Raw genomic sequence first — 22065 nt, forward strand, 5'->3', positions numbered from 1 at the left:
GCACAAATTTTAAGTAAGTGTTTGCAGGACTGAGGCCTAAAACTATTACAGCTGCTTTAAAAGACGGAAACTTAATACACAGGGATTATCATAGGAGCTCAGTAGTGTGCCTGAGCATGCTTTACTACTAAGGAAACATTCCCCCCCAAAAAAACCCAAATAACTAATAGAATGATGAGCAAGAAGAGCTTCTTAACGCAGAGAGGTGAGGAGCAGAAGCCACTGTGTCATACTCTATGGAGAAAGCCATGCAACTGTAAACCACTGTACTTACCCCCTCGATATTAGAGTGAGCAGCACTTTAGAAATACTTATGATTAGAGAGAGCTAATTTAAGTCCTCTGATGGGAATGGAAATGGAAAATTTTTCTGTTAGATTTCTTCTCTAAAATACATTTAATGCATTTAAATGTCAATTATGGAGTTTCTTAAATTTCACGGATTTTGCACTCTGTTTTTGAAGTCTCCACTCAAATCTATTTGGATAGACATCCCTAGTTAAATTGCAAATTAGTCATTTACAAGCGACTTTTCTCTGTTTCTGCGGTTCAGCTGTGGAATATTAAAGGCCGGTAGGTGTTATTCATGTTACTCATCACAGCAATAATGTGATATATTGCTATGAAAGTCACTGCAGAATTCATCAGTTCCATGACAAACAGTTCCATGTGCATGTATGCAAGTTCACTGCAGCGCTAGAGACTGACTAAGCCCATCCTACTGAAGGCAATAGAAATAGATCACTTCATGATCCCAACGTATGTTTTCCAACCTTCGTACGGAAGTGTCTTTTTGAAATACAGTCGAGCTTTGGCAAATTCAGTTTCAGAACCTTCCCGACCCACAGAGGCTGCATATGTCCTTGATTCTAGTTAATGACACATATAATGTATGATCTTCTGATGCTTTATCTTTAAGATACACCCCTCTTCCCCTGGTTAAATATAGAGCATTTCAAAGATCTGCCCCCTTCCTGTGCTATCTTCTCTTTTCAAAATTAATTTCTTCAGCTTGCTGGAGGAATCTACAATGAAGGGTCATGTGTGAAAGTGACCTGGAGATTTGGGTGGTTAACATGGGGATTTTTCTTTTTCTTTAGAAACTTCACATTTTCGATGAATGGCTAAGTAAATTATTATAACATAGTGAAAATGAATTACACCAAGGCAAACAACTGACTCAAATATTCTGCATAGGACCCTCTGCGGGTCTTTCTGATCATTCTGAAGAAGTTCACCCACAGGGCAGTTAGAAATGAGGAATAACTGACCAGGCAAGAGGTTAATACAATCGCACTGTACCATGTGTATAAACTATTGTCTCTCCTGTTGACGTTTTGATGTGAAAGTTGAGCCCTAGTGTTACCCATACTCTTCAGTCAGAGTTGTCAGTTGACTGACTCACTTGTGGTCCAGTTCTTATCTCATGTACAACTCCATTGACTGGGCTGGTGTAACTGTTGGTTAGAGAGAGGAAGAGGCAGGCCCATTGATTCCAGAATTACTCCTGATTTGCACCAGTAGGCGAGGTGTTGATCAGGTCTTTCTAGGATTACCGGCATTATTCCTGAATGGTGTGCAAGGATTGATACATTGGAATCTTGCTTGAACCTCATTGTCAGAGAGATTTATCAGACCTTCTCTCCCACCTCCCACATCTTTTAGGAATCCCATGTTGCATCCTTTGTTTGGCAGGCAATTTTACACTTGCAGTGCCTGTGAGTGGGTCCTCTACATTTCAGCTCAGTCTTTCCCTCCCTGCATTATAAAACTCACCCTTAAATGCTGTAGTTTTTTTTTCTTAGTAGGAGTATTGTTGCCTCCATGCTTATTACCTCGCCCCATACATTTTTATTGGCACAACACGCCCTCACTCAGGTGTATCCGTCTGAACTAGTCACTTGCAGAGTTACTTTGTAGATTTGTCTTTATGAGCAACTTTTCCTCAGTTTCTGCATTTCCGCTCTGGAATATTAAAGGCCAGTAACCAGGGCGGGAAGTTAGACATTTGTAACAATAACACAATCTACTGCCACCCAAGTAGATGCAGACTTCACCCGCCCCGGCATGGCTCCTGTCAGACCCTTATCCTCTGCCATTTTAAAATGATTGTGAGCACCCCAAGTGCCTCAGCAGGGCCGCGGGCAGTATGAGTGACATTACTCTTCTCTTCTCAGAGTTCGGTTCTGAGCAGCGCCACATCTGCATCGTTCCCTATCCACTTCATGGGATGAAACCAAATATAAATACAGTGGGAATCTTCATGTCTGGGGGGTAGGGATCTCCCTTTCCAAATTAACATAGATCCATGGCTTCCTGCTCTTTCATGTCGCTCTACTAACTGAATCATCGCATCTGAAAACATCACAACCTGATGTGTGTTTGAATCCTGCTCAGCTCTCCTATTTCCACTTCCTTGGCTTATGCTTCTTTTGGGCAGCAGATCTGCTAGCCCAGCTGTTTAAAGACCTCTGGGTTCTTCTGCATAAAGCTGACTCCAACTGTATCATCTCTTCTCTCAGCCTCGCCTTTCCCTTCAATTTTAGCCTTACACAATTGAGTTCTTAGGGTCTATAATTACTGACCAGACTAAAATTATGCTACTAAACTTTGTAATTAAGTGCTCCAAGTCTTAAACTGAAACTAGTGCAGAGAGAAAGAGAGCAATAAAAACCAGCCAGTTGGACTTACTTACCTGGGAAGGCTGAACAGAGACAAGGACTGTGAAGAGAGAAGTCGGCATGTCTTTGTAGGGTGTAAGCAGCAAGGAGTGAAAGGAATTAGTTAGAGCGATACTCCAGGGTGTGGCTGGGAGTCCTGGGATGACACCAGGATAATGGCAAAGAGTCCGGTGGCACCTTATAGACTAACAGACGTATTGGAGTACACCCATGGATAGTCACCCATATAGTCGTGGGTGACTATCCGCTTCGTCCGATGCGGAGTGGGTATTCACACACAAAAGCTTATCCTCCAATACGTGTGTTAGTCTATAAGGTGACACAGGACTCTTTGCTGCTTTTACAGATCCAGACTAACACGGCTACCCCTCTGATACTTGACACCAGGATAATGGAAGTTTTGGTTGACTATCGGGGACAGTTTCCTGAGGGCAAGATGTACAGTGCTGTGGAATAATCTCCCCAGGGAAATGGGGCACCCCCCATCATTGGGAATGTTTAAAGTTAGGCATGACAAAGCACTAGGAAAGATCCTGCAGACAAGGTCTTCACAAGCAGCAGGATAGAAGCGATGACCTAATCGCTATCACTACTAGCTGTGATCTCCATGGAGCTTTAGCAGGGAGAAAGCCCCTTGCCCCAGGAAATCCAGCTCACCTTTTATCTATTATGAAGTCAACCTAAGTTAAATAAATAATTAACCTACACCAACGGTCTTTGCTTCGGAAGGATCCTTACTAACAGATATGCCATGGGACTAATGCTGACTTCTCTAAATATTCTTTCCAGAACATCATTTCCTCCAACAGCTTATGAAGACTCTCAGATGTCACTTGCATAAGGTTGCAGCTTATTTAGGCTTTGAGCTTTCCTGACACAGTGCTTTATCCTCATGCGCAAGCTGCCCTGTTACAGTCATCTTTTCAGGACCTAGACTTCCTACAAGGCTCGGTCTGTCTCACCACCCTTCCCAGTGCCTATACTGGTTCTTGCCTTGTTCTTTCTACCTGTTTCATGTTGCTAAGTGTGGCCTGTATAAAGTGTTTCAAGTACCTAAAGCATGGTTTCAGTTGTCTCTATCACTGGCCTTATTAGGTGAAGCACTTACTGAGTACTAATAATGAATTCAGTCCTATGAAACGTCCTTTAATTTGGTGCTTATTTTACTAACCACAATTCAACCAGGAGCAACCATGGGAGTTTTCAGATAAAAAAACCAACACCCTTTTAGTTAACTAGGTTTCAGAGTAGCAGCCGTGTTAGTCTGTATTCGCAAAAAGAAAAGGAGGATTCATTGGATGCATCTGATGTAGCTCACAAAAGCTTATGCTCAAATAAATTTGTTAGTCTCTAAGGTGCCACAAGTCCTCCTTTTCTTTTTTAGTTAACCAGGAAGGTTATAAGCTTTCCCTGAATTCCTTGCAAAGTAGCTAGTGAAATCCCCCAGAAACAACTCAGACATCTGATTTCCCTGGGACAGGCACATATGGGAGTACTCAATCAAAGCTTAGGAAAATACCTCAGCCACACCCAGGCTAATGTCCCAAATAAAGAAAGGGAAAATCCAAAAGTTCCCCCTATAGTCATAATACATGAAGTTAAATCAAAAGAACATCTCTCAGCCCAGCTGTCCCCCAGCATCCCAACATAAATTACTCTAATATCCACCTAATCTACCCTGGAAAACAACCAGTGCAAACTCACTCATTTTATAATTGCTCAGGCCATTCGCCAGCTGAGTCACATTGGCCAACTCCTGGCCAATTTTATATAAAGGGTAGCTTCTTTAATCAGGAATGGAGTGTTTACTCTTTCTTGATCAGCTATTAGGGAAAGGTTCTGTACCCTGTGCCAGATAGATACATGATATGAAAAATGCTCACACAGGATGCATTGTCTAGTACTTCTGATAGGGAGGAATATTCTTAGGGAAACTCAGAAATAGAGTTTGCCTTTCCAAAAAGCACAATAAATATCCTAGATAAGAACTTACACAGTAGACCACGCTAATTCCCCAAAACATGTATCTACAGAAAATCCAGTTGTTGAGCTGTGAGCCACCCAGGGTGGAATTTATCATGAGTCCAATCTTCCTGTAGGAATTACTATTAGTTGAAAGCCTTGAAAAGCCTGGCAATGGGAAATCCTGAGACAGAAAAAATCTGTCACCTTGCTCAGGATCTGTCCGCTTAGAAATAGTTTTCCAGATGCTTTTGTTAAGGAATATGAAGAAATCCAAACATCTAGAGCTGTTTTCTGGTGTCAGTTACACATAGGTAAATAAGTAGAGGTACTCTGATCTAGCCCAAATGTAAGTTAGATCAGAATTTGTCCCTAATTCTGTAGCAGTATGAGGCAAAAGTAAGACTGTCCCTGAGCTAGAAACCCATGTGGAGAGTGATTGCAACAATTGCGCTCATAATGAATTCATTTGGTGCTTGTGTGGATGTCACAGGCTCTTTTCTAAGTGTTCTGTTATAATTTAGCTTTAGCTACTAGAAGCTCTAGTAGCAAAGAAGTGTGCAAATCTTGATGGCCATCTACTGATTACAAAGAAATGGGATTATAAAAAGGCAATTTATTCCCAGGGAAAAAATAAACTTGGATCTCGGGGGAAAAAATAGTAGTTTGACTTTGTATTGGTCATGTAACATCATAGAAACCTTCTCAAAACCGTTTGTAGTATTACCATTTTGTTCACACACATCTTGGATTATAGCTCTGTTTCTTCTGAATTGGAGTTTGTGATTCCCCAAGTGGTATATAACCAGAATCAAATTCTACTTGCCTTCCTCATGTAAATAGTTTCACTGAAGTCAGTGGGATTAACTGTGTAAGGAGAGAAGTATTTAGCCTCTGAGTTCTAATTATTGATAAGTAGAGTGCATACCAAAGCTCAGTTTTGTTTAATAGAAGCTTGTCCGGGTGGGAAACAAACTGTGGATCTACAGATCATAACAAATGCATTAAATTAAGCCAAAGATTCAATAAATCTTGATATGTTATCTATATACTGGGCCTGATCCTGAAAATCTTTATACACAGTAATCCTACTGATTTCAGAAATCAGTGGGCGTATGTGTAAAGTTAAACATGTATGTAAATGTTTTCAAGACTGGAGCCTCCATTTATACTCTGGTGAACTCACTAAATCCAATGGGCATTTGACTGAGCATGGACTGAATAAAGGATATTGGTGTTTGGCTCATTGTTCTGTTCAGATTATGTTCATTTCCATCTAGTGACTATTACTCTCCACATATATAGACTGTGGAAACCAAATACTAATGTGGGTCTGTTTTCAGATATCCCGTCCAACTGAGTTATTGATTGCCTGGACTTAGCGTATGCATGTTGTTAGCAAATCACCATGGCCATATGCCTCTGGAGCAAAAGCTTTGTGCCAAGGAAATGTCAAACGCTGCGAGTCCATATCTAAAAATGACAAAAGCTGCTGGTGTATTCAGAGTACAGAATAAACTCTCCTAATAATGGCCATAGCTGGCGCTTTGCTTCTTTTCAGTATTACTAGCAGAAGTGCGACTTCCATTAAATGGGGACGAAAAGGGGAAAATTCCTTATAAATGGATGCAGCATTGTGGTAGCCATGGCAGTCCCAGGATATTAGAGAGACAAGGTGGGTGAGGTAATATCTTTTATTGGACCGACTTCTGTTGGTGAGAGAGACGAGCTGATCTCTGCATAGCTCGAAAGCTTGTCTTTCTCACCAACAGAAGTTGGTCCAATAAAAGATATTACCTCACCCACCTTGTCTCTCTTATATGAATGGAAGCTTTGCAACTTACTAGAAACTGACCCCATGTTCTTTCCCTCAAATAAATGTGCCAGGGAGGCTGTAGACCTTAGTGATTAGAGCACAGAACTGGGATTCAGGAAACCTCCACAACCCTCTGTGACGCTGTTGCCCCATCTGTAAAATGGGAATAAGGATAATCCTATCTCACAGGGAGTTGCAAATCTTAATGTTTTAAAATTTGTCAAGCACTTTGAGATGTATGGTGCTAAAAAAGTGCTGAATCCATATATCTCTGATATTTTCTCTCGCTATGAATTTCCACAGAAGCTGGGTCCAAATCCACAGTATCATTTAGTAACAAAATGGTTCAGTATGTGAAGCACATGGAGAATACCAGTGGCAGGTTTTGGATTCCTTGTCTCCATGTTGACTTACATAGTCCTTGTTTCTGTAGTATCTGAGTACCACACAATCATTAATGGATTCTAACCTCATTGCACCCTGTGAGATAGAAAAGCATTGTTCCCATTTCACAGGCTGGGAGCTCAGATCAAGAACAGAGCAAGTGTTTTTGCAATTGTCATGTGGGACATCAGATTGAATGAGGAACTGAACCCAGGTTTTAGCAATCCACGTGTGGTGCCTTAGTTGTTAGACTATCTTTCCTCCAGCTTGCTTGTTTACTAGTGAAATAACAAGGTAATTATGAAACATTTGGGCAATAACCTGGGTCCTGAGCCTACAAACACTTAAGCACATGCTTAACTTTGTGCATGTGAGTATTCCCGTGGACTCCAAAGCTCGACAGGCTTGGGACCTGGAGGGATTCTTTTACTTTCTCTGTTTTCAATGATGCACTTGGTTGGTAGCCAGCAAATATTTGTTATTCCAACTGACAAAACATCTCCCATCAAATAACCAATAAAGGGAGGGATGAGAGCTTTATAATCATAAATAAAGATCAGTTTGTGTTGCCAGTGCTGCTAATCCCTTGCCCGTTGTGTTGCTCATTCCTCTAGCTGCAAGGAACCAACTTGGGGGTGGGGGAGCCTTGCCTGAAACTAAAGGAAATCAAAAGCAAATTATTTTCCAGATTATAGCCCTCCAGAGCTGCTGTGATATTGCCCATTTTTCACAGCAGACAAAAACATTTTCCTGGGGATCAATTTAACTTCCAGAAGTCTGCTCCTTTCAACCCATAATCCATCATATTTCCCCATTTGCAATCTCTCTGTGTCTCAGTGTTTTAAGTTTCCTATGAATTATTTTATAAAGAGTATAAAGAGTCCTTTCTTCCTGCCGAAATGAGGGAGTTGCCTCTCTGCCCTATCAGGTCATATACCATTAGACTGTTGAGCAAGGGAGCACTCCCATTCATGCCTCCATATTGGCAACTGCCTTAGTAAGCTCATCTGTCAAAGAGATCTAGTAATCAATCACTGGGGTGATCAATATGCAGCTTATGCATTTATCATCCCTTTGCGGAGACTATTAGGATGAAGTTGTCAGTAAAACAGGAACAAAGGACGAAATGTACAGAGAGGGCTGAGGGGTGTGTGTATGTCAGGGCAATGAGGGGTGGGGGATAATAGGAAATGCAGCCCAATGGAAAGGGAAAGCATTCTGCATCTTCAGGAAAGAAAGTTTTTGACAGATTTATTCCACTGCCCTGGAATGTGGTGCAGAAGGTGAATCATCTTTCAAGAGGCAGAGCTGTGTAAAAATTGCCAGACCTCTTGATTGGTCTGTCAGCATGATTTGTGGGCTGCTCTGCCAAGGTAATGGGTAAGGCTAGCGACTGGGCACTGAGAAGCCAAGTAGGAACAGATTGCGGGAAAGCATGCAAATGAAGGTATGGTGACTGTGGACGCGTGGGGGGGAGGGTAGGGGAGATATTTATTGCTACGTACCAGCTTCTTTATATCATGTAATCTGATCTCTGAAATTATTGCAAACACTGATTATGTTCCCCACCAGCTTTAGCAATGCATGGGCTCTCACCAGGTCTTTATGCTTGGATATGGTCCCAAACGGAGCCAACACTGCGCACTAGTAAGCGGGGCGGCGCACCGTCAGTGACCGTGTGTGTGTGTGTGCGTGCGCATTAAATCTACCCTACAGAAAGGAGCAACCATATAGCTTGGCCCTTGCAGGCCTGGGTTCTCTGTGCATGCTGACGAGCGTGCCTATTGAGCTCCTGGACATACTCTATTGCAGATAGGATTTTGGTGAATTAGGGCCTAGAGGGCCAAATCCTGAAGACCTTACTCAGGCAACACATCCAATGGGAAGTTGACCCAGCGTTTATTAAATGGTGCCTTAAACCCTTGGTTCTGCCTACATTCTGCTGGGCTGGTGCCCAGGAGATTGGGGGACCAGCCTGTCCCCCTCTCTCCATAACAGCCAAGGAAGTGCTGGAAGAGAGGGGGATCCCTAATGTGTTCATGCACCATGGTCCCGTGGGGTCAGTCTACTGGTTAGGAGGCATGTCTCTCTGTAACTTCCTAGTGCTAGCTTAGACTGCCTGGCGCTCCTGCATCAAGCGCAAGGACAGTGTGATCCAGAGCACACACTTCTTGTCTGCCTTGAGAACGCCTGCTTTTGCTGGCCAGAATTCGTCTAGCAGAGAGTGCATTGGGCATTTAATGTTTCTACAACTCTTCACTGCACCATCCAGGGAAGGATTTGGCCTTTATTGACCTACTTAACCTAAAGCTGTTCTGACTTTACGGCCATGTTAAGTCATAACACTTCAAGGATTTCCATGGTTTTGTCTTTCTTTCAGGAATACCCACTCCCAAGTGCGGGGGGGGGGGGGAGGGTAGAAAGGACACCGAATTCAGCTCTCTGCAAAGGTTAGTTCACCAGATGAAAACATGGAGGGCCAGATGCTCAGCTGGTATAAATTAACATGGCTCCATTGAAGTCAATACCGATTTACCTCAGGTAAGGACCTTGCCCACGCTGTTAATAAACTCGTTTGGCAGAAGCTGAGAGCCCAGACTATGATATTTTGTACGGAGATGGGATAACCAAAAGCACAGATGCACGGGAATGGATTTTGCCCATGGTTAGTGACTATGACCAAGACCACGAAGAGAACTATATTGACCTGAATGCAGTAAAATATTACTGCTGACAATTACTGGACTGTGCCTGAGGCATTCCGATACAAGGGGGATAGGAACCATTACTAGCATCTAGATAGGCTCTGATTGTGGCCTCACTGAAGTCAGTGGCAAAATTTCCATTGACTTTATTGGTATGGGACCAGGCCCATAGATAGATGGAGAGCTCCTGCTACTAACCCAGTGGTTCTCAACTCTGGTCCACCGCTTGTTCAGGGAAAGCCCCTGGCGTGCCGGGCCAGTTTGTTTACCTGCCGCATCCGCAGGTTCGGCCGATCGCGGCTCCCACTGGCTGCGGTTCACCCGCTCCGCCAAGGGAGGCTGCAGGAAGGGTGGCGCCGCTTTCTGGAGCCCCACTGGCCTGGAGCGGCAAACCGCAGCCAGTGGGAACCACGATGGGCCGAACCTGTGGATGCGGCAGGTAAACAAACCAGCCCGGCCCGCCAGGGGCTTTCCCTGAACAAGCGGTGGACCAGAGTTGAGAACCACTATACTAAACAAAAAAAAGAGTACTTGTGGCACCTTAGAGACTAACGAATTTTTTGAGCATAAGCTTTCATGAGCTACAGCTCAAATAAATTTGTTAGTCTCTAAGGTGCCACAAGTACTCCTTTTCTTTTTGCGAATACAGACTAACATGGCTGCTACTCTGAAACCTGTACTAACCAAAGGCATTTGGTGGAAGCTGATGGGAGTTTTGCTGGAATGAGAAGAACATGAGAGCTCCAGGCCTGTACAAATTGGCAGTAAGCCTTCCAAACAGCTTGTCCTTGAAAGCGCTACTATCCGCTTTGGGCTAAGGACTGAGTGAGTGATGAAAGGAAAGGGTTAATTCAGCTTGAGCCTCAGGAAGTTACAGGCTCACTTAGGATTATTCCCTCACCCGGGTGCCAGTGCCGTTATTTAGTCACCACCGTAATTTACATTAATTGGATGTAATGCATAACAAATTTATGAGACTGGGGCCAGGCTTGGTGATAGCATGAAACTCATCATCATGACATGCTGACCAAGCACAACTGGCTGAAACATGGCAATCTCCAGGCAAGCTGCATTGGCACACACTCAGCAGGGTACAGAATGTACCAGAGGGATACGTGCACCAGCCCTTGACTCTAGGGGAAATCTTACTATTGAACATCAGGCTCTTTGCAGGCCTTCCCTAGAGACAACATGCAAGAATGTTAGGGCCTTTCCTGACATGTATGCTGATGAATACGTATCAGCAGAGATTGGTCAACAGCTCTGGAGAACACTCACGGTGCTTCTACAAGCCAATACAAGTGGCTTCTTCAAGTTTACTAAGGGTAACCATATCCCCAGCACCAAGATGAATAAAGTCTAGTCTTATCCTCAGCACACAGTGCCTGCCATAAAATTAGCAATAAAAAAATGGAGTAGCAATGCTGTATAATAGTTTGTATCTGTCTGGAGGACTCACTGCACTTCATATGTTTGACCTAATCTGCCCCATTCTAGGTAGGTAAGCATCAATATTTCCAACCCTAGGCACAGGGAGGCTAAGCCATTTGCCCAGTGTTTGTGAAACACTTGAAAATCTCAGGTTTCAGAGTAGCAGCCGTGTTAGTCTGTATTCGCAAAAAGAAAAGGAGTACTTGTGGCACCTTAGAGACTAACAAATTTATTAGAGCATAAGCTTTCGTGAGCTACAGCTCACTTCATCGGATGCATTTGGTGGAAACTTTTTTCCACCAAATGCATCCGATGAAGTGAGCTGTAGCTCACGAAAGCTTATGCTCTAATAAATTTGTTAGTCTCTAAGGTGCCACAAGTACTCCTTTCTTTTTGAAAATCTCAAGAAGGGAGGTACTGTATGAATGTTAGAATTAATGATTATCAGGGTTACACAGTAAGGCTGTGGCAGAGTTGGGGCTAGAACCCAGGAGTCCTAATTTCCAGGGGTCTTAAAATTAGGCACACTCCATTAATACTCCGGGATCAACTCTGTGTGCATAATTTGTGGGTATTCGTGTGGAGAGAACTATATGAGGAGGAGCAAAAGAAAGGTGACAAAAGTATAGTCGGAAAGAAAGATGGCAAAGACTGTAGAAAAAACTTCCCCGAAAGTTCATCTTGTTCAGATAATTGTGTCGCCTTCTAAACCCAAATTATTTAAAAGTTCCAGTTCCTGTTTAACCTAAACAAACAGAATATACAATAAAGAACTGATCCTGAGAGAAAGGGCAGTAACTGCATTGCAATCTGTAACTGCCTATGGAACTTGCACAGTGAATGAGCTCCATGCTTTTCTCTGCTATCAATCAGTTGCACCAAGTGAATGTATAGCTGTTGCCACCACTTACCCTGTTCAATGGGAAAACAATTAGCTGCATTTGGTGGGGGTCACTTTTCTTGGGTAAACATAGTTGCTTTTGTTGCAAACTCAAAAAAAAAAAAAAGTAAAACTAGAGGTAACCTGAGTGTTTACCATAAGTAAGGAGGTTCCCATCTCAGTCCCTGGGGATAATTTCACACCCATGGTGAGCATAAGGCTGAGATCTAGGGGGTTACTGAGTTTTCGAACAAAGGGAAAAGGGAAAAGCCTGCAACTTGATCCCTGACACTAATTAGTTTGACCCCAGCAGTTGTGTCTTAAAGTAACACGGATGACCCTTAACCTTGAGGTTCTTCAATTATGATCTAATAAAAGTTTCTGAAATGAATTTTGCCTTTGCATGTGGCCCCAGGGTATTTGTGTCTTAACTTATTTGAGAAGAACCTGGCAAACCATAGACTCATTACATTAAGCTTCATTTCCCTACTTTACAAGATACAGATTCCTTCTGAGATCTAATGACTGTTAATAAAAACATCAGTCACCTCTGACCTAGCAGCCTTGTAACTGTGTAAACACACACACAGAGAACATGCTTTATGGGGTGAAGACTGAATGAAGGTAGATGCTCTACAATGCCTATCTAGGCAAAGCTCCCATTGAAGTCTTACGGCTACGTTTTGTTACCCATTACATTGGTTTAACTCCATTGCCTTCATTTCATTTTGACCATTGACTCCAATGGAGTTGCACTGGGGTAACTGTAAGCAGGATTTAGGCCCAGTTTGTTTAACTGCAAGTGGCCCTTGCTTTAGTATTTATTTGGGCACATTCTGAAAATGAACTATGTGTTATGTATTGCATGCTGGTAATAATATGAAAGGACTCCATGCTTCTTACACTAAAGTGGTTCTTTATTAAGAGAACTATAAGGAGAGATGCTACAACAGCAGTTAGCATTCTAGCCATGTGGACACAGACTGACTTCCTGGTGCCTCCTCCAAACTCTTCCCTCCTGAAGCCTGTGCTGCTTCTGCCACGTTCCATGCAGCTTGCAACATCTTTCCTTTTAATTGTTGTTCTTGTTGTGTCTTTCTTGCTGACTTGCTAGGACCAGGAGTACTAGTGCATAGCCCACTGTAGGCACATGACCTTGATTGCCAGACCATTGTGGCTTCTTAGGCCTCATTGTCTTTCTAGTATGCTCATCTCTGAGCCAGTCTCCCGTTTCTTCTTTCTTTTATCTCTGATAATAGGGGACTTGCTTATACCCTGTTGCTGCCTTCATTCTGTTGGGATGGCATCCTGTTGTTTCTCTGTGGTGTACATATGTCCCGTTTCTCTAGCCTCTCCTACATCAGTCCAGCTGAAGGCTGAGGCTTTTCCTAAGTCCTCTTTGACATCACAAAAATCCTCCACAAATATTTTGTGTAGATATGTACATTCTACGTAAAGTAAATAAATAAAACAATACATTTAGCAAGATATGTCAAGGGCTGAACATAACCCATTTGTTGCCTCATACTAAATAGTTTGACTTCAAGAGAGCAGAGAAAGAATCAGTGACACCTGAAGCCATTCTATGATCTCCTATGGCAAGGCCATGTGACTGTTATATTAAAGATCAGGTCCACACTGTCCCTCTTGGAATACACAAATCAATGGGATTAGGGTGTAAACATGAAAATAACAGGCAAAGCCTCTAATAGAGGTTGAAGAATATGGTACATGACCTGCCTTGCAATTCTCTGCGCATGACACCAGGCACTGAGATGAAACGATTACAGACAAGGATCCAGAAATTCAGCATTTCCATGGCACAGTCGAGACCTGGTCAGGCACTCACGGAAAGCACTGATGAGCCCCTCATTGACTTCAGTGGGGCTTGGAAAGGGATGTCCATGAGCAGCACTAGAAGAATCACCATTACTTGCAGGACATAGAGGCTAAGGGAAGCAGCAGAACCCCGGCCTGGAGGTATAAGGTCCTTCCTGATTCCACAACGGAAGAGAAGGAAGCAAAGGATCTGACATGACACCCACACCCCTGTGGTCCCAATTAATGGGCTAGAATCTGAAGAAGCCCTCCTATGCTCTCATTCTTTGACACACTGCACCCTGGAGGACAGAATCTTAATCTTTCATGCTGATAATTTATTACCAAATTAAGAGTATTACACAGGGAACGTGCCAGTAACGCTTTGCCAGTGTATGTACAATACTTTGTTAATTAAAAGTATTAGGTGCTATAGGCCCCATTGTTGTGAATTAATCAGTTTAATTATGGGGATGATTAAATATCATAATTAAAATAATAGCTTTCAGTCTTATACCAAGATGAAAGCTTTGGAGAATATTTTCGTTTCATCCCTAAATGCTAAACCATTACTGGTCCTCATCCCTCCACTCCTTCCCATGGAACAGGAGAGTAGGAGGTGGATCTGGTTCGAATTACTGGATTACTGAAAGAGTGGAGCACAGAGATAGTAGCGTAGCAAAGTGAATGTGAATTAGGTGCCCATTTTATCCCAGGTTGAGCCCATCAGGGAACAAGGTACATCTCTTTCATTCTCCTGATTCAGATGTGGCGCACTGATAGAAATTAGCATAGGTTGGCAGTTGCTCTAAATTATGCCAACTGGCTAAGTCCCTACAGGACCATGCATCAGTTGTGAATTAGCATAGCATAGATGCATCTGTCCTGTGCCAATGTTCCCCAAGTCAAGGGTGTGTGGTGGGGTAGGCTGTTGGCACAGGAGCCAGTTATGCCACTCGATATCAGCTGAGAGCTCCTACACAACTGCTGACCAGTGGGAGTTGGATTCCACCATTTTGCACTACCTAAGTGGCACAACATGGTCAGAACGGGGGGGAGGGGAATCTCACCTTAGATGGTGGGTGCTTATGGCAATTAGATGAGATGGGCCAAAACTGCTATTTTGGACCCAGAGCTGTATTTTGAACTCCTGCAAGTCCTAGGGTATTTGGATCTAAGAGTTTTGGTTAAGACTATTATAGAGGGATGGGCAAAATCTGGATCAGCTGTGTGTTTGGATGTCAGCCCTTTGCCCCAAGCTAGTGGTGGTTGGACCCAAGGTTTGGGTGAGATCAAAGTCCTGATGGTCCAATAGGTTGACATAACATTTAATTTTTTTTTTTAATGAAAGGCTAAGTGAGACTATAGGAAGAAAGCATTTGGTTTTCTTGAGTATGTTTCCAAGCATGGGTATTCTGCTGAGGAGATCTGGCTTGGTTAGATGCCAGTTTTTAGGGCTCTCTTTTTCCCTTGGCAACTTTTGAGGAAAGCTGCAGGGCAAAAGGAAATATAGTTTAAAAAATGAAAGCATTAAATATATCACATGGGATTGAGGCTGTCGTCTTCTGAATGTTGTGGTTCTTTTGCTCTAGACCGGCCTCTTTCAAATCCTGTAATAACAGCCAGAGACTTTTTATATGGGATATAATGGAAACTTTTTCACTCCAAGATGAAAAGATCTGTTCACTCTCTTCCTTTAAAAAATGATTTCTTCTTCTTTTATTCCCAGTCATAAATCAAAGCCAGCCAAGGCTGTGTTAGGAGAGGCCACCGTAAGGATAAAATGCTGAAGTCTGGAAATGTAAATAAAAATTGCATCTGAAGCAGATTCAAAGAGTCTCCTGGAACAGAAGATTAATTTCAAAGAACAATAACTGAATGGACTCCATTAAATGTAATGACAAACTCTCTAGTCTATGGATTGCAAGGGGCTACAGTGGAAGACCTGCTCTGACTGGGAGAGGGTTCTTGTGCATCTAAAGCTGTAATGTTGCAGCTCCTATCTGCTAGATGGTTTATCCCACTCACTACAGGGCAACCAGCTCTTCAGCTGGCACAGAGCCTGGTGAAGCTGAGCTATGTGCCTGCAGAGTGATTGTCCTGACACTCACAGGCCTGTATGAACAGAATGGGCTTGTAGGGCCCAAACCAACTCTCTCACTGAGGTTTTTGGAAAGACACCTGTTGTTTTCGGTGGAAACTAGCTTGGGCCACTTTTATACCCGGAATTGCTCTGGATATATGCCCTGCCCAGACCATTCAAGCCATCATGTTGTGCGCTGAAGCCTGTTATCAGGCTCACCGGAGCAACCCTGCTGACTCCACTGCCATGGCACAGGTGTGAGTGAGGACAGAAATTGGCTCTACGAAGGGAATGTTGACTCATTTGACAGACATAAGAGCAAGGCAGCATGTGAAAAACTAAAGGACCACGTCTCCCTGTAGACACCATTAGGTGAGTGCTAATTGGGGCCAAATGTTTAGAAATAGGAGGTCTAGTTGCACATGCAGACATAGTGCAATTGCACGACTACACTTGCATGGAATTTTATCACAGCTGCGCATAGAACTATTTGTACGAAGAAATGCCTGATCAGGCACACTCACATGTAGACATGCAGTGGCAGAAACATTTCTAGGTGCAAAAGTGGGCCACTGGCAATGGAAGGTGATTTTAAAAAGGTCTCGTATAGAAAAGTCTGGATTAGCCAATTGAGCCCTGGAGCAAGTCCTCTGATGCCAATAAAATCGTCACAAAGGTGACTCTGGCATAAGCATGGCTTCCCAGCCATTAGGAATGAAGGTAAGAAGGCAAAATGGAATTAGGAAGAGGGCTAGGATAGTTCGTGCTCCAGCGAAATGGAGTTTTATGCATTACCATCACTCGGCTTTCATTTTACAGCCTGGCTGTGTTTGGCCAAATGCACCTGAACCTGTTTGACAGGCTCCCCACGGGCTTCGCAGCCTTGGAGACGCGGCTTTTTGTTCTGGGGGCTCTCAGTTTTGTGTTTGTTTTTTGGAAGGTTTGGTTGGTTGTTCTGTTTTATTTTTTGCTCCTATAAACAAGAGTGAACCTTCGCAGAGGTTAATTGCTGGGCTTTGCGTTTTTGTCTAGTGCGGCTCCTCTTAAAGCCCAAGCTTATGTTCACCAGCAATGATCTGCTCAGTACAGCCTAGGCCCTGTGCATAATTCACTAGTTTCACATGTTGAAGCTCTTATGAGCAATTGTAGGCTATTCATGAGGAGGTTACCTCTGCGGCAAGGATCAGGTGACTGGTTATCCGACACCCTTCAAGGCTGACTTCTGCTCTGTTGTCCTTTTGCCCTTGTTCTTCCTAACACAAGGTTGGGTGAGTTAATGGTCACTGAGGAGCCAGGGGGATGTTGACAGTTCTCATAAACCAGCTGGGTGGTCCTGTCATTCTGCAAAGAAAAGAAGAAGCACCAACCATTTCCCCAAAGTGTGTCCGTTCAGGTTCTGCTTGAGGCTTTGCTAGAGGTCAAAACCAAAATCCTCCTTCCTGGGAAGTTCCCCAAAAGTCTCCTAATTTTTTACCCTGGGAAGAGTGGATGAGGAAAGGTGTACACAGAGTGAGAAAATGATCAGCTTAAGCCAGTGAATGAACCCCACAAAGTTCAGAGGCCTGGAGAATAATAATCAACCATTTACGTTTATAGAGCTGCTTTTATAGGAAGAATTTTTCCGTTCATCAAGTCCCACAGAAATGCAGCCACTTCTGGGGTGGAGGGTGGCCATCAACATTGTACATACCATTGAGGAGGTGAGAAATGTTTGGTCCAAGAAACCTGGACAAAACTAACTATGAAAGGGCTGTGGGATCATATTGATTGGTGTGAACAATCTTCAATCACTTCTGAAAAATGTCCTAAATTTCACATACACCTCTGCCCCACCCCTGAATTTCTTGAGCCTGCAAACCTGGGAGTGAGTTTAGCATTCTGCTCATCCAAAACCACAATGAACTTCGAGCTTCCTTCTCCATTCCTAACCTAGGGGCAGGTCCAAAGGTAACTCTAAGATCTCTTAGATTGTGGGGCCATGCAAAGTGTCAGTTCGAGAAGTCTCAAGCAGAGTTCTAATTTTTTCTGAAAGATTCCCCATGCCCTCAATTTTCTGCCTTGCTGAGTGACCTTTAACATATATTGTATGTAAGTCACTTCTTGCATACAAGTGATGGGAGGTAGTGAAGAACTGGGAGGTTCAGTTACACCCGTTAGACAGATGGAGCCCACGGTGAAATTCAGATACAGCTCAAGGTTCTATTTTTAAATGCCCAGAAATAGGGAAATGCTAGATATGTTATTGCTGTTCCACATGCTCTGTGTCCAACACACATGCTGTGTGTATCTCATCTTTGATGTCAGAATATATAGATCAAGAGAGGCCGTGGCTGGAGACGAGTGAAGATAGCTGAGGTGTATGGTGCGGAAGGTCATTCGGTGTGTTCAGTCTCTTTCAAATTAGCAGTTGGGTTCCATATGAGTACTATATCATCAATGAAACAATAAGCTGCAAGTGAGGTCTCTCTTAACAAACTGGCGGATTCAAAGCAATTCACTGGTGAGACCGTCTCACCTGTCACATTCTGTGTATCCGATGAGGACGGTAAACAGGGGCTCTGGAACAATTTTTATAGTGGAGGTGCTGACAGCCATTGAAGCAAAATGTAAACCCTGGATATAATGGAAACCACTTCAAGGCAGGGGATGCTGCAGCACCCCGAGTTCCAGCATCTGTGACAGTAAAGTTTGGTTACAAGAGATCTACATTCCAATCTATGGCAACTATTTACCTTATTTACCTTACCTTACCTTAACCTCCTTAAAAATTCCATCTTATCTGGAAAATGCCTCATTCTTTAATAGCAACATGTTCGTGTAAAATTTTAAAGGCTTCTGAACCTGCCAAGACTCTCGTTCACATGATGTTACCTAAGTAATTAACAAGAAGCAATGGGCTTAATCTGCAGCAAGGAAGATTTAGATTAGATATTAGGGAAAATGTTTTAACTATAAGGGTAGTTAAGCTCTGGAACAAGCTTGTAAGAGAGTTTGTGCCTGGTCCTGTCTCAGCATAGGGGGCTGGATTTGATGACCTCTTGAGGTCCCTTCCAACCCGACATTTCTATTATTATATACTTTGAAAGCACTTCAAATGCAATATGATAGGGAATTTTCTTACTACCATCGAGTGCCTGGGTTTCTTACATCAGGTAAGTCACCTCCCACATGTGTTTTTATCTGCCAAAACATCTGTCTCCACATCTGCAGGCTTTGAAACCCAAGGATCTTTCAACCTTTTTTAAAATAGATCCCTCTCCATTAATATTTAACAAAGGGTACTAGCAAATGAGCTCTAGCTAATATCTGGCAGATTTTTGATACACTAGGGTCTACTGAAATGATGATGCATCAAAGAAACAAACACTGGAAAGAAATGAGAAGTTTACATTTTGAGAAGAGAATGTAATTTATTATCCAGCGAGCTTCAGCTGGCCACCTGAATTAAGTAAGCAAAAGAAAGAAGAGGAGGAGAGGATGGAGGCAGAAGGTCCTTGTAGATTACATATCTGATGCATTGGATGTGAAGGTGAGTTAATCTGTAATGATACATGATACTGTAGCCACTTTAATTAACATATGGCCTTATCTACATACAAACTTGAACCAATTTAATTAAACCAGTTTCGTTATGTAGTCACAAACAGCTGTGTGATACATTTATTTTGGTTTGAGTGGTTTATTTTGGTTGAGCTTATTTGACTTAGGCTAAAATGATAAGAGATCATCCACTGCCCATTGCACTGATTTAACATCACACCTTTAGTTAAAACAGTGAAACTCTCTGTGTCTAAACTTTTCAAGTAGCAATTCATTGGTTGGGTCATCAGCAGGGACTGAACCCAATTGTGCGAGGTCCAAAGGCAAGGTCTCTACAACTGGAGTTTAAGGAATAGATTGTCAAAGGCACAAAAGAGAGCAAGGTGCCCAAGTCCCAGTGAACGTCACTGGGAACTGGGTGCCTCACTCCCATGTGCGCCTTGAACATCTTTGCCTCAGTCCATTCATTGGAAGCAGTGGCAGCATCATAGTCACACTTGGTCAGTGTGTTGCATCAGCTTTAGGGGAGAGATGTGTGAAGGGTAAGTAGGTTCCAAGCTCCCATTGTAAAACAATGGGACATGAGCCCCCAATTTCCATTTGTGCCTTTAGTCATCTCCCCTTAAATAAATATTATTTTTTACTCTAATATCAGTGAAAGGCGACCTCCGTCACAGGGATTTTTTAAGTGGATTTGGATCGAGATGGACAGACTCCAGAGGCTATCTATTTATCCACAGAGCAAACCTTCCTGGACAGTGACAGTGCACGCTGCTTCAAGACACTCTGCACCTCAGCCCTGTCCCAAAGACATTGAATGATTCCGACCGCCCAGTTCACGGCGCACTTTCCCAAATGTCCAGTTCAGTAAATGTACTTTGCCCAGGGAAATCTAGAGTTTTCATGTGAGCTACACTGTGACTTAAATAAAAGAAGTGTGGAGAAGCATAAGAGTGCAAATGTGCAGATTCACATCGGATTGCGGCATCTTTGAAAATGTAGTGCTGGGGTTCATTTTTCATGAATGCAAGTATCCATTCATACTGAAGGATAAATCCTAATCTGGGCATCAGTGCATTAGAAGAAGGATGATTCCCTCTTGTACCCAAGTTTCCTGTGTCCTTTCTCATGCTGAGGCTTCCATTCATGTGAAAACCAGCCACATCTAAGCAGTCACAGGCCTTTGCTCTTCCACTGTGTCTGAATTTTAACCCCATGTGGTCACTCTCCTCCCAGCAAAGAATGAGAAGTATTGCTCCTCCCTAAGGCCTCCTTAGAGATCAAGTGCCCAGACTGCCAAAATAAACTGGATTACCCTGGCCCAAATAAAGCCAATAGTTTCATTTGTGCAAGAGCCATGTATGTGCACAAACCTTTAGTGCTCTCCAATCTTACACACAATAGCTGTGCGCCAAGGGACTTTAAGAGGCTACAGTCTTCAAGAATTTGTGTGCTGCTGAAATATTGCTTTTTTCAGAACTCCTGTTTGAGTTTCCTTTGTGAGAAGGATCAACAGTATGTAGAAAAAGCTGGTTTGCAAAGAACAATTTCCTTTTCAAGCCCTAAATTCAGACTTTGTTTTTTCCTTTTCCCCTATTCGGGGTCTGCCGTGGATTCTTCCATTGCCACTCACAATCCACACATCTTAAAGAGATCAAGCTATTCCTCCAGCTAACAGAAGAACTGGCATTAGCTTTTCCTCGTGCTCTGGCAAATTCAAATCAGGGAATTTCATTTTAGTTTTCAATTCCTGTATGTGTTCACATTTCAGAAAGTAAATCCACCCCCTCACATGGAGCAACACTGCAGGCTCAAGCTGGATCAGGCTTGGGGACCTGCTGCAGGATGCTCGTTAATAGAACTGGACTTTGGGCCAGTGCTGAAAAACCTCAGCTTTCATATAAAAACTAACCAACCAACCAACCAAGTGTCTAGCCCTTTTCTTAGCAAAAGAGACCTTGGAAAATTGAGGCAAACTGATTGCAAAGGTTTGATGCAGTTTGACTCAATTTCTGTAGCAAGAGGCTTCTGTGGAGCTAAGGATTTTGCCAACACACATACATGCATGCATGTTTGTAGTGTGTCCATTATTTGAGGAGTGTTTCCCAAAGAATCCTCCCCAGATCTGTAGGCTGGACATTCAGGTTAGGATTTTCAAAGGTGTCTAAGGAAGTTGGGCTCCTAACTCCCACTGAAGCACAATGGGAATTGGGCATTTAACTTCCTGATTCCTCTACATGGCCATGGAGCAAAACCTACTTTCCACCATGTACAGTAAGGTAGGAAGCAATGTCACGAGCCTATAAAACACAAGGAGGTACACAGCTGGCAGCGGCTGAATTGTCACATTAGACAGGATTCCTGACTACACTTAGCAGGAATGTGATGCAGGCCATCCATGAAGGAGTTTCCACTCTGTGCTAAGCACTGCAATTTATTGGTGTTAGCCAGGTTAATGTACTATTACTTCGCATATTTATAATATCTTATTACATCTGTTCTTAAGAGTGGTATCACATTGAGGCAACTAGGATTAATGGTGCCTCTGTGATATTTACATATTTACATGATTAAAAAGCAATATATCTTTTAGACAGCCCAGTGCATGAGGTTTGCATGGCAGATGCAGTTCCCAAGCCAGTCCGTAGCCTTCACTTTCCAATACTTGTTCTGAACACTGGTGTTAGTCATTGGTATTGACTAAGTTTAACCTGATTAAGGATTCTGAAGCCAGATCCTTTTTCTAGAGGCAAATCCTACCCTCCC

This window comes from Dermochelys coriacea, chromosome 16, assembly GCF_009764565.3.
Source record: "Dermochelys coriacea isolate rDerCor1 chromosome 16, rDerCor1.pri.v4, whole genome shotgun sequence".
NCBI lineage: Eukaryota > Metazoa > Chordata > Testudines > Dermochelyidae > Dermochelys > Dermochelys coriacea.